The 13050-nt window shown below is 48.7% G+C and overlaps 1 protein-coding gene across 1 annotated transcript in view; it reads right to left on the bottom strand.

The window, feature by feature from the left end:
* Positions 1–13050, bottom strand: part of LOC146799982 (uncharacterized) — a 263851-nt gene that overhangs the window by 223144 nt on the left and 27657 nt on the right. The gene's annotated exons all lie outside the window — the stretch shown is intronic.

The raw sequence follows: 13050 nt of genomic DNA, 5'->3' as shown, positions 1-13050 counted from the left end.
CCCCAAGCCAGACGCGCACGGTCGGAAGAGATGGGGGTGGATGCCAGTGTTATGGCGTAGAGTTTGGTCACCAGCTTGCGGGGGGACGAAGATGTGTAAATAAGGTAAAGGGAGGGTATCGACGGCGGGGGTTGGGGGAATGTCGGGTGTAGATCCCTGCAGATCGCACGCAGCTGGTAGAAAAGTAAATGTGTCTAGCTGCCTCACCGCCTCCGGTGGAGAGTAGAAGGTGCCACCCGGGTACAGATCTGCCAGAGTACGCAGCCCCAGACGAGAGACATGTCTAGTCGTGCCTGTTGGTTGTAGCAGTGGGAAGGAGGGATGGCGCACAAGCAGCATGGTGCAGGCTGACAGCAGTGGAGCACCGGACAGACGACGCAGGCCGGATGAGGCCCAGCGAAGCGTCTCAACTGTGTCCACTTCGTTACGTGGGCGAATGGCCATGGCGAACAGTGCGGTAGTCAGCGGCCAGGGCTTCGCTATGTCAGCCTCAACCGCGGTGTGGGGCTGAAACGGAGAAGGATGTATCCAGCCAATTTACCGCACACCCAAAATTAGCCCTCCAGAGGTCATCCAGGTCCCTGCTCAGCCAGATACCCTGATAGCGGGTGGGATCCGAGGCCCAGACGAAAGGGAATTCAGTCGTGTAGGGGCTGGTGGCGTCAGTGAGAGGGAACAAGACCGATTTACCCCAGTTGACCTGAATACCCGACAGGCCGCCGAAGCGTATGATTTCCCAAACAAGAGGACTAAGGTTGTCCTGGGGGTGCTGGACATACAAGGTGATGTCATCGGCATAAAAGGAGACAAGCAGGGAGCGCGTTGAGAAGCCGATTCCCCTTTGTGTATGCTGCTGCCTGAGTCTGGCCGCGAGGGGCTCCATCGCGATGGCCAAGAGCATAGGGGACAGCAGGCACCCCTGGCGGGTGCAGCGCCCATTGAGTATGGGCTCCGATATCTGGCCATTTATCCGAAGACGTGCAGATGGGCAAGTATAGAGAAGGGAGATCTGACGTATAAACTTGTCGCTGAAGCCCAAGCGCGGCAGCAGAAAAAAGAGAAAGGGCCACTCCAGGGTATCAAACGCCTTGGTGGCGTCCAGTAAGGCAGCCACGGCTGGCAGTCCAGGGTTAATTTGGTGCAGGACCGAAAAAATGGTTCTGAGGTTGGGCGAGGTGGCCCAGCCTGGAATAAAGCCTGATTGGTCAGGGTGGACGATGAGGGGGAGGATTAGAGCCACCAGCAGCATAGCAAAGATTTTGTTATTAATATTAATAAGGGAAAGGGGGTGGTAAGAATCACGATGGTCCGCCGGCTTGTGCGGTTTAAGGAGCAATGTAATCATGGCTTCTCGCAGCGACTGAGGGAAGAGATCACCATCAAAGGCCTCATTGTACATGGCAGCCAAGTGGGGCTCAAGACCGTAGCAAATGTTTTATAGAAAGAGGCGGGAAAGCCGACTAGACCGGGGGCCTTATCACCGGGTAAACTTTTGATGGCGGCCAGTATCTCCTCTTTGGTGAAGGGCACATTGAGATATTCGCGATGATAGTCCTCCAGCCAAACCAGTGAGATAGTTTTGAAGTATTTGTCAAAGGCTTCACGTGTTAGAGGGGGACTCGCCAAGTACAGCGGAGTAGTAAGCCATGAAACGAGATTGGATCTCGCCGTGGTCGGTGGTCCTGGAGGGGCCGCCATCCTGGGGCGCCACGACATAAGACGAAGCCCGGTGAGGGCGCAAAAGGTTAGCAAGGGTCTTCTCCGGCCGGTCTCCCTCGCCGAAGCGATGCGCGCGCTTCCTGACCAAGAAACGAGAGTTCCCGGCTGGCTTCCTCGGCAAATTCAGTATGTTTTTCACGCAATCGAGCAAGAGTCTCGGACCCGGGGTGAGACGCCTTGATGTCGGACTCCAGTTTGGCCAGTGAAGACCGGATGGACTGAGCTGGCGTTTAGCTCAAAATATTCGGTGATGGCGGTGTGGATGTCAGCTCAGAAAACGGTGTCCCTGAGGGCATTCGGGGGGAGCCGCCAGGTAAAGGCACGCTGCGGAAGGTGTGGGAAGCGAACAAGTATCTGCACCGGCGAGTAGTCGGAGAATGAGCGAGCCATGTGGGTGGCGGAGGAGACCCAAGTAAGAACATCCTGAGAAGCAATCAAGAACTATGCGAGACCAGCAGCCCGAGCCCCCGAGACGTAGGTTCCCTTACGAGATGCGGGCCAGAGGTGGCGCCAAGTGTCATATAAGGAGTTTTCCTCCAATAGGGAGCGAAGGAGGGCCGCAGCCCGCGGGTGGAACGAATGATGGCCGGAGCGCTCCAGCGCTGCCGTTGGGGCGACATTAAAGTCACCACCCAAAGAATAGCCGCCGGACCGAGAGAAGAGATGCGGTGCCAAACATTGGTGAAGAAGTCGGGGTCGTCCTGATTTGGGCCGTACACTGCGGCAATGATTGTAGGTTGAGAAGAAAGAGAGCCCAGAAGGATGACGTACCTGCTGTCCGGATCTGTGAGGTCCTGAATTGTCTGCCATGGGAGACCCCTACGAAGAAATATTGACACACCCCGCGAGTAGGAGTAGAAAAAGGAGTGGGATTCCCCCCAATACCGCAAATGGAGGCGGGAGGCGGTCCCAGGCAGCAGATGAGTCTCCTGTAAGAGACAGATATCCACTTTATGTCGTTGCAGATGAGAATAAATGAGCCTGGCCTTCCGATGGTCGTTTAGGCTTCGGATATTCCAGGTCCAGCAGACCGTGTCAGTCATGGTACTTGATGATGTGGAGGCGGAGGATCGGGGCGAGTAGAGGAAGCGCAGGGCCATCCATGGAGAGCGCTGTGATTCTGAGGGGGATGAAAACACGGATTGGCCGGCCTCCCGCGAGGCTCAGTGGGAGAGAGCAGCAGCCTAACGTGCAGGGGATCCGGTCGTAGAGTAAAGTCGCCTAGATGCAGTGCAAGGGACTGAAGGAGAAGGGCAGTGTCTTTTCAGGTGGATGTGTTGTCGAGCAGAGACCCATAGTGGTGGATGCGAGAAACGATACAGAGATGCAATATGGCTGTAGCAATAGGAGCAGAGCAGCATAACAAAACAACTAACGATCCAAACTGAGAAGCAGGACCAAACACACCCCCACCCCAGACCGTGTAGCGGTATCGTGAGAGAACAGAGGATGCACAAGGTAATAACCAAACCAGCAAAGTCGACCAGTCCACAATCTCACCCCCCCAACCTGTAACCCAAAAAGCCCAATACAAAACAACAGAAGGACCCCCCACCCCACACCAACCCCCCAACTAGGCTGAGACACCACCCCAACCCATCCCGGGGACCCGCAACTTGGAGAAGGGAGAAAAGCATCAATGGAGGGAATTATCCCTTGAGGGCATGGCAGTACTCAGCGTACACCCCTGCATGCAAGCATGGTGGCCAAGCAAGTGGGAATCAGACATCTAGCGGTTATAAATAGAGGTATTCAACATGAGATCAGTCATTGTCACTCAGGCGATCGGAAGCGGCAATCTGGGAACTGGATGAAGAGGAGGAAAAAGACTTGTCAAGTTTTTTGGCGAATGTGCAGGCATCCTTCGGGTCCGGGAACAGCAGAGTTTTTGCCCCTTGGCGGACCTTCAGCTTTGCTGGGTAGGCCAGGGAATATGAGACTTCACGTTTTTGCAGGATTCGTTTGGCCGGGAGGAATTCCCGCCGTGCAGCCTGAACAGTAGGGGTGTAGTCCGGGTAGAACGAAAGAGTGTTACCCTGGTGATTGATCTTGCCCATGTCGCGGGCCGCCCGGAGGATGGCGTCACGGTCCCGAAAGTCAAGGATCTTGGCTATGATGGGACGTGGGCACGGCCCCGGGCAAGGGCGAGGACCTAGGGAGTGGTGAGCGCGCTCCACGACGAAGACCAGGGAAAAAGCGTCGCTGAAGAGTTCCTTGACGAGTTGTTCTACAAAGTCTTCCATTCGTGTAATGTTGGTGGACTCTGGAACCCCCATGATGCGGAGGTTACTCTGACGAGAATGCGCTTCCAGGTCTTCGTACTTCTCGCGGATGAGTGCCAGGATTTTGTCCATTTGCAGGAGCTTTTGATGATCCTGGGTGGCAGTGTCCTCTGCATCTGATATCCGGGATTCAACATGGAGGATGCGGGCATCATGAGAGTCCACACAGGCTTTCACAGAGTCCAGTCTGGCAGATAGTTGGGCCAACTGGGAGGCGATCCCAGTGACCGTGGACTTCACATCCAGCATAATGGCCTTCAGATCATCATCCTGGCAGGAAGGCGCCTCGAGGGAGGTGGAGGACTCGCCACAGTCCGAACCCGCGCCGTCCTGGCGGGTGGATCGGCATTGCTCGAAGGTCAGCCGAGGCTGTTTCGGGTCAGACCGACCCCATGGCTGGCCAGCAGTGGAAGAAGCGTGCAGGCCGGGATTCCCTGGAAGATGATGAAGAGGAGCCCCAAGGACAAGCATCGGGCCGCGCGGGGACCAGGACCTGGCCCCGGTGGGGAGGCAGCGGCCCGAAGAGCACAGCAGGAGAAGGCAGACCGGGCCTACACCCGGCTAGTGGCCTAAGACTCGTGGCAGATCCGGGGGAGCCCAGAGGTGGTCGCTCCAGGAGGTCAGCTCCAACGAAGCATGCAGCACAGCAAGGCAGCAGCTGTCAGCCGCAGCCCACCCCATCAAATCACAGCGGGGTGCACGTGGACAGTGTACTCGGGGGTAGGCCCGGGCCCAGGAATGCAGACAGCTATAGGGAACCCCAGCCTGTGAAGGGCGTGCAGACCTGAAGAGAAGCAAAAAGCAGCAGGTCCGAGGTCCAAAATCCGGTGCAGGCGACCAGGGGGCCCCGCTGTATGTTGGAATGTGCCTTCGAGGGAGGATCCTTGAAAACCCCAGAACCGGGTGGTGAGGGCCACTGTCGCGGGTCTAGGAGGCTGCGGCGGTTGGCTGGGAGAGCAGGCGTGGGCGCCTCAGATATTAAGTAGGCCGCTTGGCAGTGAGAATGGCGCCAGGCGCAAGCCAGGGCGCGGGAGGCAGAGTTCTCCGGTCACAGGCAGGAGGAAGGGGAACGCGGATCAGAGGCAGGCCCCACTAGCAGGGAGTCGTGGGAGGTCCGTCGCTCCCGTCCCCGGGCCCAGGCGCCAGCGGCCTACAGATACGGCAAGCCCGCAGCGGAAAGAGGAAAGCCGCACAGGCCGCTGCACACCCAGCCCGGAGGTGCAGTCCCACGGACCCCCAACCCCGCCAGAGGGAGCTGCCGCAAGCGCGCCACTCACCAGGCCACAGGCAGGAAGGATTCCTTTGTTGCGTCGCCGGCCCTGCAGGCATCCAGATCAGCGCAGTGCTGGGTTGGAGATAACGCCGGCCCCCAACTGCCAAAAGGGGACCCCACGGTAAGTGAGGACGGGCAGTTAGAAGCGTTTAGGCCAGGAGTTAGGAGAGGATTGCGGCAGGCCCAGAGGCACCCAGCTGGGAGATGGATTGTGCCCTGGAAGGGACGCTCTCCGGAGACACCTCAGCCGGGTGGTGAAGGTCGCTGTCTCGAGCGGGGCCCACAGGTCAGTAAGGATGCGGCGCCGAACTGGGGGAGCAGGCGTGAACGCTCCGGATACCAGCAGGCCGATACACAGCGAGTGCAGCAGCTGGGAGTGGAGCGCTCCGGTGGCAGGCAGGAAGTGTCGTAGCGTGAACCAGGGGCAGGCCCAGCTAGCAGGGAGACGTGAGGGGACCGCCGCTCTCGTCCCAGGGTCCAGGCGTCAGCGGCCTACAGACACCATGGACGCGCAGCGGGGAGTAGAATAGCACCCAGGCCGCCGCACACCGGACCCGGTGGTACAGCCCCATGGACGCCCCGCCAGTAAGAGCCGCCACAAGCGCGCCACTCACCGGGCCCCAAGCTGTAGGATGCCGCTGCAGCTTCGCCGGGTCCGCTGGCCGCCGGATCGGCGCAGGGAAGGGGTGGAGGTGGCACAGGCCACCGGCCACCACGAGGAGACCCCCCGCACGGGCAGTTCTAGAGCGCTGGAGAGCGGGAAGAAGAGCAACCTGTTCCCCGCAGTCCGCCGAACCCGGAACCGTTGCAGGAAAGCAGGTATGGTATCGAGGTCTGTAGGATTATTCCAGATTACTGTGCTTGGCCGGCAGAGCCCACTCAGAGTGCGGCCATCTTGCAGCCGGCCAAGCCACGCCCCCTTTAAACCAGCAGTTTTAGGTGTAGATTTTTCCAAAGAATCCAATTTTGCTTTTAATTTTTCCGTCAAAATAATAGTAATTCCTTCATGCTCTATTTTATCAATGGCTTCCTTTTGTACAATTTCTTCATTTATAGGTGATTATAGATTTATTTTCTGCAATTTCTTTGTATATTTTTTCTGGAAGTATATTTTCATTTTGAAACAAGTTTGTAAGTAGCCAACCTTGCAAAGCTTCTTTGCCATGTTCTGTCAATACTCCAATTCGTATATCTTGAATGGATCCATAATCTAAATCATTTGCCTGTCGCATATTTTTAATAAGTTCTTTGCATTCAAAATATGACCAAATGTTAACGTTTCCAACACGTCCCAAAGACTTTCTGGTGTCTTCGTGCACAGGCATTTTAAATACTGGTTGCCCTTTTACAGGAGTAATTTGCAGTAGATCACCAAAAACTATCACATGTTTTCCTGCAAATAAGACATCGTAATCTGTTTTTAGAATTTGCTGCATTCTTAAATGCACAAAGGCAGGCATTAAGATTGAGACCATGCTCACCTCATCAATAATCAGAAGTTTCATCTTGAACTTCTTAACAAGCTTCTCCAGATAGCTTGTGATATTCCAATGTATTTTCATGCTCTACAGGTAGCATTAGTAAATAATGTAATTTAATTCCTTAATGTTGTGTGCTGCCAACCCAGCTGGAGCAGTTACAACACAAGACAAATGTGAGTCAGTTGTTTTCTGTAGATAACTGGTCAAAACATTAATTAAGAAACTTTTTCCTGTACCAGCTTGACCACTGACATACATTCAGATAGATTGAAATGATGTGCATGTGCATTCTTTCTTTTCATGAAGAAAACCATGGTCGATCTGTTGTTTCACTTGCTGATATATTTCTTAATGTTTATTATTTAGTTGTTCTTCCAAGTTTCCTAAATCCATAATATCTTTTTGAGCTTGATGCATTAGTTTTTCCACTTCACTCATAGTGATTGCTGCTTCGTTTCAAGAATTGGTTGTCCTAGTGGATCTTGACTTAGTGGAGCAGAACTTTGACTGTCTTGAGAACTGTATCTAGCAATCTCAGCTGCAATAGTAGCTTCTTGATCAATTTCTTCATTCAACATTTTCAGACAATTTGCAAAAACTGTGCATTCAATGCTATCTTTACATGCATTGTAAGAATCTTCATAGCACGGAGAATCTCCAAGTAATTCCAGGTCCGTACGCCAAGGCTTGAAGAGTTGCAAAAGTGCTAAATAGTAAAATTCTCTTTTATCAGGAGTATCACAACTCAGTTTCCTATGATTAATCAGATTTCCTTTACTATGTTTCACCAAACATCCTTCAGAACCAATCACTGCATATTTTTCTTCATTTATGTGCTCTGTAGTATTTCTCTCAATTCAATTCATATAGTCTTTATTTCGATAAAATTTCATCAAGAAAGACATTTTACAGACATAAAATTTAAAATACAATATCATTAAAAACAGAAGAAAACATAAACCATAAAACACTGAAAAGGAAGAGGAAGGTCACAGCATCATACCAGGCAACTATTAGGACTTATTGCGGATAATCCAAACCCAGCCAAGGAATTTAGCCACAGCGATTACAACGCACTCACTAGTGTCGAATCGCAGAATGTTGAGTGCTACAAAACCCTGCCGGGTGCCCATATTCTGGCAGAGAGGTTTGAGCCATTTAGCCCGAGGTGCAACGTAGGCCGGGCAGACAAAGAATATGTGGCCGACAGAATCAACGCAGTCCGAGCACCACCTACAGGTATCACGAGAGCCACCCTTCCATTTTTTAGTGAATGAGTTAGTGGGTAGGGAACCTACCCTGAATTGGTGGTATAGTTTCCTGTCGCTAGGCCTGGTGATGATATCCCAATACTCTTCGAAAACAGGAGTTTGTTTAAATCCAAAAAACTTGCCAGTCAGGGACTCAGGGGAAGCAGATAGAATGTGTTTTTGGGAAATCATAGATCAATAGAGGGTCTTAAAACTTTGTTTCGGGGGAAAGGAACTGTTAGCTGGGTCAGACCAGAGGGAACCTAAGCCCATAGAGTCCAATAAGAGACTAACATGTTTACACCAGGGAAGGTCACCCGCCCCCAAAATACAACGAACATCCATAAAAGCTTTGGCAAAGGAAGCCAATTCAGGGGCTGTCCATAGCCTCCTCCAATAAGCCAGAGGTATTTCTCTCAAAACTGTAATATTGCAGCACTTCATAGAGACACATGTTTTCAAGATGAGGACTTCTATTTGGATAGTACGTATCCAATATGTTTGTTTTAACAATATCTGTGCTTTCTGGTTCATTCAATGCTAAATATTCGATTTCTTGTATAGATTTAAGTACCCGATTTCGCGTTGCAGCAAGACCTAGACTAATCCAAATGATTCCTCTTGACTTTGAATATAAACCTGCAGAGGACAACCGATCAGAGCATTTGTACGCTGCAATCTCTTGATGGGACAGCATCTTCAAACTACAGCTATACAATTTCTTGCTAAGACTCTTCTCGTGGGAAATTACTTCCCACATTTCTTTCAACTCCGTCTTTTCTGATTTTGTTATGTATGATGTTACATACAGAGTAACAGCAATGGAATTATCCGCAACATACTGGATAACCATATTAGCATTCCACAACGAGAGAATAACTGGATTATAATCATTGAAATACTTTGATTCTTCACTTCTTTCCAAATTGTAAGTATTTTTGGGACATTTTCTAGTGATGGTATGTCTCACTGCTGACATGAAACTGTTTACTCTTCCTTTGGATATAACTGGACGTGGAAATCCAAAACGACATTTGGTATAAAACATTTCCTTCGACTTGCATTTCCGTCGACAGTATTTGCCACATCGATGAGTTTGAAATCGGAACACTTACTGCCTTAAGATGTTTTCTTCTCTTCTTTTTGGTATAGCACATGTAACATAATCTTCAATAAAAGATAAAACAGTCTCATCTGAATCAGTTCCAAATTTGGGTGCATCCTTGATCCATAAAAGCATATGTATATGAGGAGCACCTCTAGCTTGATACTCCTTTTTCCAAAAGAAATCAATAACTTCTCCAAGAGGAGGATTCTTTTTATTGCAGATAAAAGACATCATAGCCTTAAACCTATGATTAAAATATCTGCATATGCAATTAAATGTTTTTAATATTTGAATTTGCTTCTCGAAGAAATTCAAGTAAATCCTCCCAAGCGTATTCAGCACAGCTTAGGGTAACAAACCATTTAGGAGTTCCTAAGTTCCTTAGCATGCATTTAAGTTCTCCATGACGACGATACCAATACTCATTAGTACCACGCTGACATGCCATCAAATTAATCAGTTGAGATTCTTAATGATCGTCTCTGTGATGTACTTTATCCATGAATTCCTTTGCAGAAACATTTCGAAGATGTACTCCTGTTTTTAATATGTGGTTGACTGCATATGAAAGTCCAGACAAGTCACTCTCTTTTAAAAAAAAAAATATATTTTTATTTGCATTTCTAGCCAACATCAGCACATCTGACAAGTCACAGATAATAAACCGCACATTCAGGCGCCTTCTCCTCCCTCCACCCCCCCCCCCGACAAGTAACTCTCAAACAAAAGATGAAATATATATGGGATACATTGTCAAAATCTTGGATCTTCTGTATACAATGTTGTTGTCCGATATTCTGATGCTGGAATCTGTCCTGAACGTTCGTCATATCGTCCATCTTTTCCAGTTGGGAACAGCTGGGTAAAACAACTCATTGGATTCCTCTTCGCTTTCTTGATTTGGAATAATTCAATAGTATTACTCATCACCTTTTTTTTTTTTTGCAGAGTTTTATATAGCGCGAACTTCACCCGTATCCAATCAGGTATCAGAGCACTTTACATAGCACCAGTTACGTTACATGAGGACACACATTTATTTTTTTTTATTTTTTTGTTAGGCACAGGGAGATTAAGTGATTTGCCTAGAATCACAGGATGTTTAGCGTCATTACCGAGACTCGAACCCCGTTCCCCAGGTCCGAGGTCGAGCGCCCTAGCCGTTAGGCCAACTCCTCTCCCCTTCTCTCCAACTGCACTTCTTTCGAATGTAAAGGATGTACACTATAATGTCCATAAATTTCCTCGCTTTTGGACATATCCAATTTCTCAATTTGACCACTTGACATTTCACTATCATCTCCTAAAAGTATTTCTTCGTCTTCCACATACACATTTTTGTAGTAATCATTGCTTTTTATACGATACAATGTTGCCTTTTGCACTTTCCTGACATCCACTAATTCCTGCCAGACTTTCTTACTCTTAGTATGAACACCATTAACTAGAATAATTAGTGGTTCACTTTCTTCTTTCTCTACACCAATAGTTTCAATATTTTTCTTTAAATCTAGAGGTAAATATAAAACTCTTCCTTTTAATCCTCTCTGTAAATCTGTGGGAGGAAATTTACCTGTTTTAGGCTCCATACGAACAATAGCCTGAAACGGGTGCACAGATTGAATCAGAATAGACTCATACGTGTTTAAATCTATCAGTTCTGGAGGAATAGCTACCAACTCTAGATTATTATGGACAGCTCTAGCTGGCATTTTATCATCCTCTTATTTGTAATAACAATATTTACAAATACGCAGATCAGTACCCAAATCAAAGCAATCCTCTACAAACTAATAAGTTGCAAATTCCTTCCACTTATTGTTTTCTCTTTCACTTTTTAAATACAGATTAACATTCCTAGCCTTTTTTTTATAGTGAGTTCGTCGACAACAAATACAAGTATAATTTGGCCTTTCACACGAAATTACCTTAAACTTTGTAATTTCTTCATCAAACTTATCTGTACTACTATTTTCCACATTTTCTTCAACACCTACTTCTATCAATGTCTCACTTTGTCTACTCTCTTCTTCAGGACCAAAGTAACGAAACTCTTTTTCATCACTAACTTTTCTTACATCTGATACTGACCCATGCAAAAGAGCACTGCTTAAATCATGTAAAAATATTGCTGGACTTTTTGCGTAATACAATCTTCTGACTAACATCCGCCTTTGAGAATGATGTACTGCTAACATTCTAAAATGATGAAAAACACTTTGACATACTTTTCTAGAAAGACAAACCAGAGAATGACCTGGCAAACCATTATTTTTTCTCACTCTGCAAGGATCTAGTGCTTGCAACATCTTAATCTTTTGTTTAACACTTTTTAGGTCTCGCCTACGCAGCGCGCATGCGTTGCATAGGAGGACCATTAGTCGTCGTACAGCTCTTTTTCTAAGCACATACTCGTGCTTGTGACAGCATACAGCTTGCGGGAGTGTGTAGCGGTGCTCCACAAGCATGTGCTTTGAAAAAGAGCAGACTGCTCTCTCCCGCTGCAGCGCGAGGTTTCATTTGTCTCACACATTTGCTCTATTGCTTCTCTTGGTTGTGTTTTCATTTTCTCGTTCTTCTTCCTTTTCTTTCACTTATTCCTTTGCAGCCCTTCCTCTTTCCTCATTTTATCTGTTGTATTCCTGTTGCTTCTCTTTCTGTATCGTGTTGACTCTCTCCTGCTTTATTTTCCTTGTTTAGTTACTTTCCCCAGTCGTTCCCTTCTCTTTCCGTTTTAATGTCCATCTCTTCCCTTTCCGCCCCCTTTTCTAAGCCCCGTCCGCTTTCTCTGCCGGGGCCTATTTGTCCCTGGAGCAGCAGGTGCAGTGGCACTGGGTCCCTGAGGCCCACGGGCCTCACTCACCTCCAATTATTGTTGTATTTTCCTACTGAAATTGCAGTCAACTATTTTCCTTTCTTCAACTAGGGCCCGTGGCCCTGGTGCTATGTCACTCTTCCGCTTCATCTCTGCTTCCGACTCCCCCTTTCCTTTCACCCTCCATTTCGCCACTTTCCCTCTGGAATGCCCTTGTGTGTGGTGCCTCGTGGTACCCCACTTCCTTCCACACCAGGTTCTTGTTGTCCTCCTGTTTCCAAGTACATGGCTACTTGTGGTCAGTGAGTTCTGGGGGTGCTGTGCAGGCTATGGAGCGAAGGGTGACCCAGAGACGAAGGTGGGTTTTGTCCCCCCCGGGCCGGGTCTTAAATACCGAAGCTGCGGACCTGCTATTTTGGGACGATGCCCTCACCTGCGGTTAGAACCCTCCCCACCCGTTGAACCTTGGCATCCACCTTGCTCTGATGCGGCAGGGGCACTATTAATATCCTGGCACCCGCTGCCCAAGGAAAAGGAGGCGATGCGAGTAGTGGGCCAGACACAAAGGTATGGGACCCCAGTACCACCTGCAACCCCTTCATATGTCTTCACACTCTTAATAAAGTTCAATACCTGCCCTTGCAACGTATATATTTTATTTGGGGCACGTAAACCTCCTGCATCATTAGTTTCACACCTTTCTAGGTCAGTGCGCCTCCACTATATGTCCAAGCAACTCTACACCTTCTTATCATCCTGCCTGCACCACGTATTGCCATTATGCCTCCATATACCCTGTACACCTTTCTAACTATAGCCGCCCGTTTACAAGCGTGTACATAACCCTTTCCCCTTTATATCTTTGTTCATCCTCTATACACTTTTAGAAAGCTCGTCATTCCCTATACAACTTTCATCTCCGTACTCTCATAGTTGCCAAATTCCCCCGGCCCAATGTACCGCTTCAGACCATGTTTTTTTCCCCTTGAATTCTGGGACTTTTACTCCCGGTTTTATAATGTAATAAACAAGACTAAAAGTCCCAGAATTTAAAGAGTGACTCATGGTCCTGAGAAACTTGGATGGGCTGTACTTAGGGATGGATTGGGATGCAAAATAGGC

This window comes from Triturus cristatus, chromosome 8 (genome assembly GCF_964204655.1).
Source record: "Triturus cristatus chromosome 8, aTriCri1.1, whole genome shotgun sequence".
In the NCBI taxonomy this organism is placed as follows: Eukaryota; Metazoa; Chordata; class Amphibia; order Caudata; family Salamandridae; genus Triturus; species Triturus cristatus.
The sequence above is the reverse complement of the archived record's forward strand: the minus strand, read 5'-3'. Positions and strand labels throughout refer to the sequence as shown.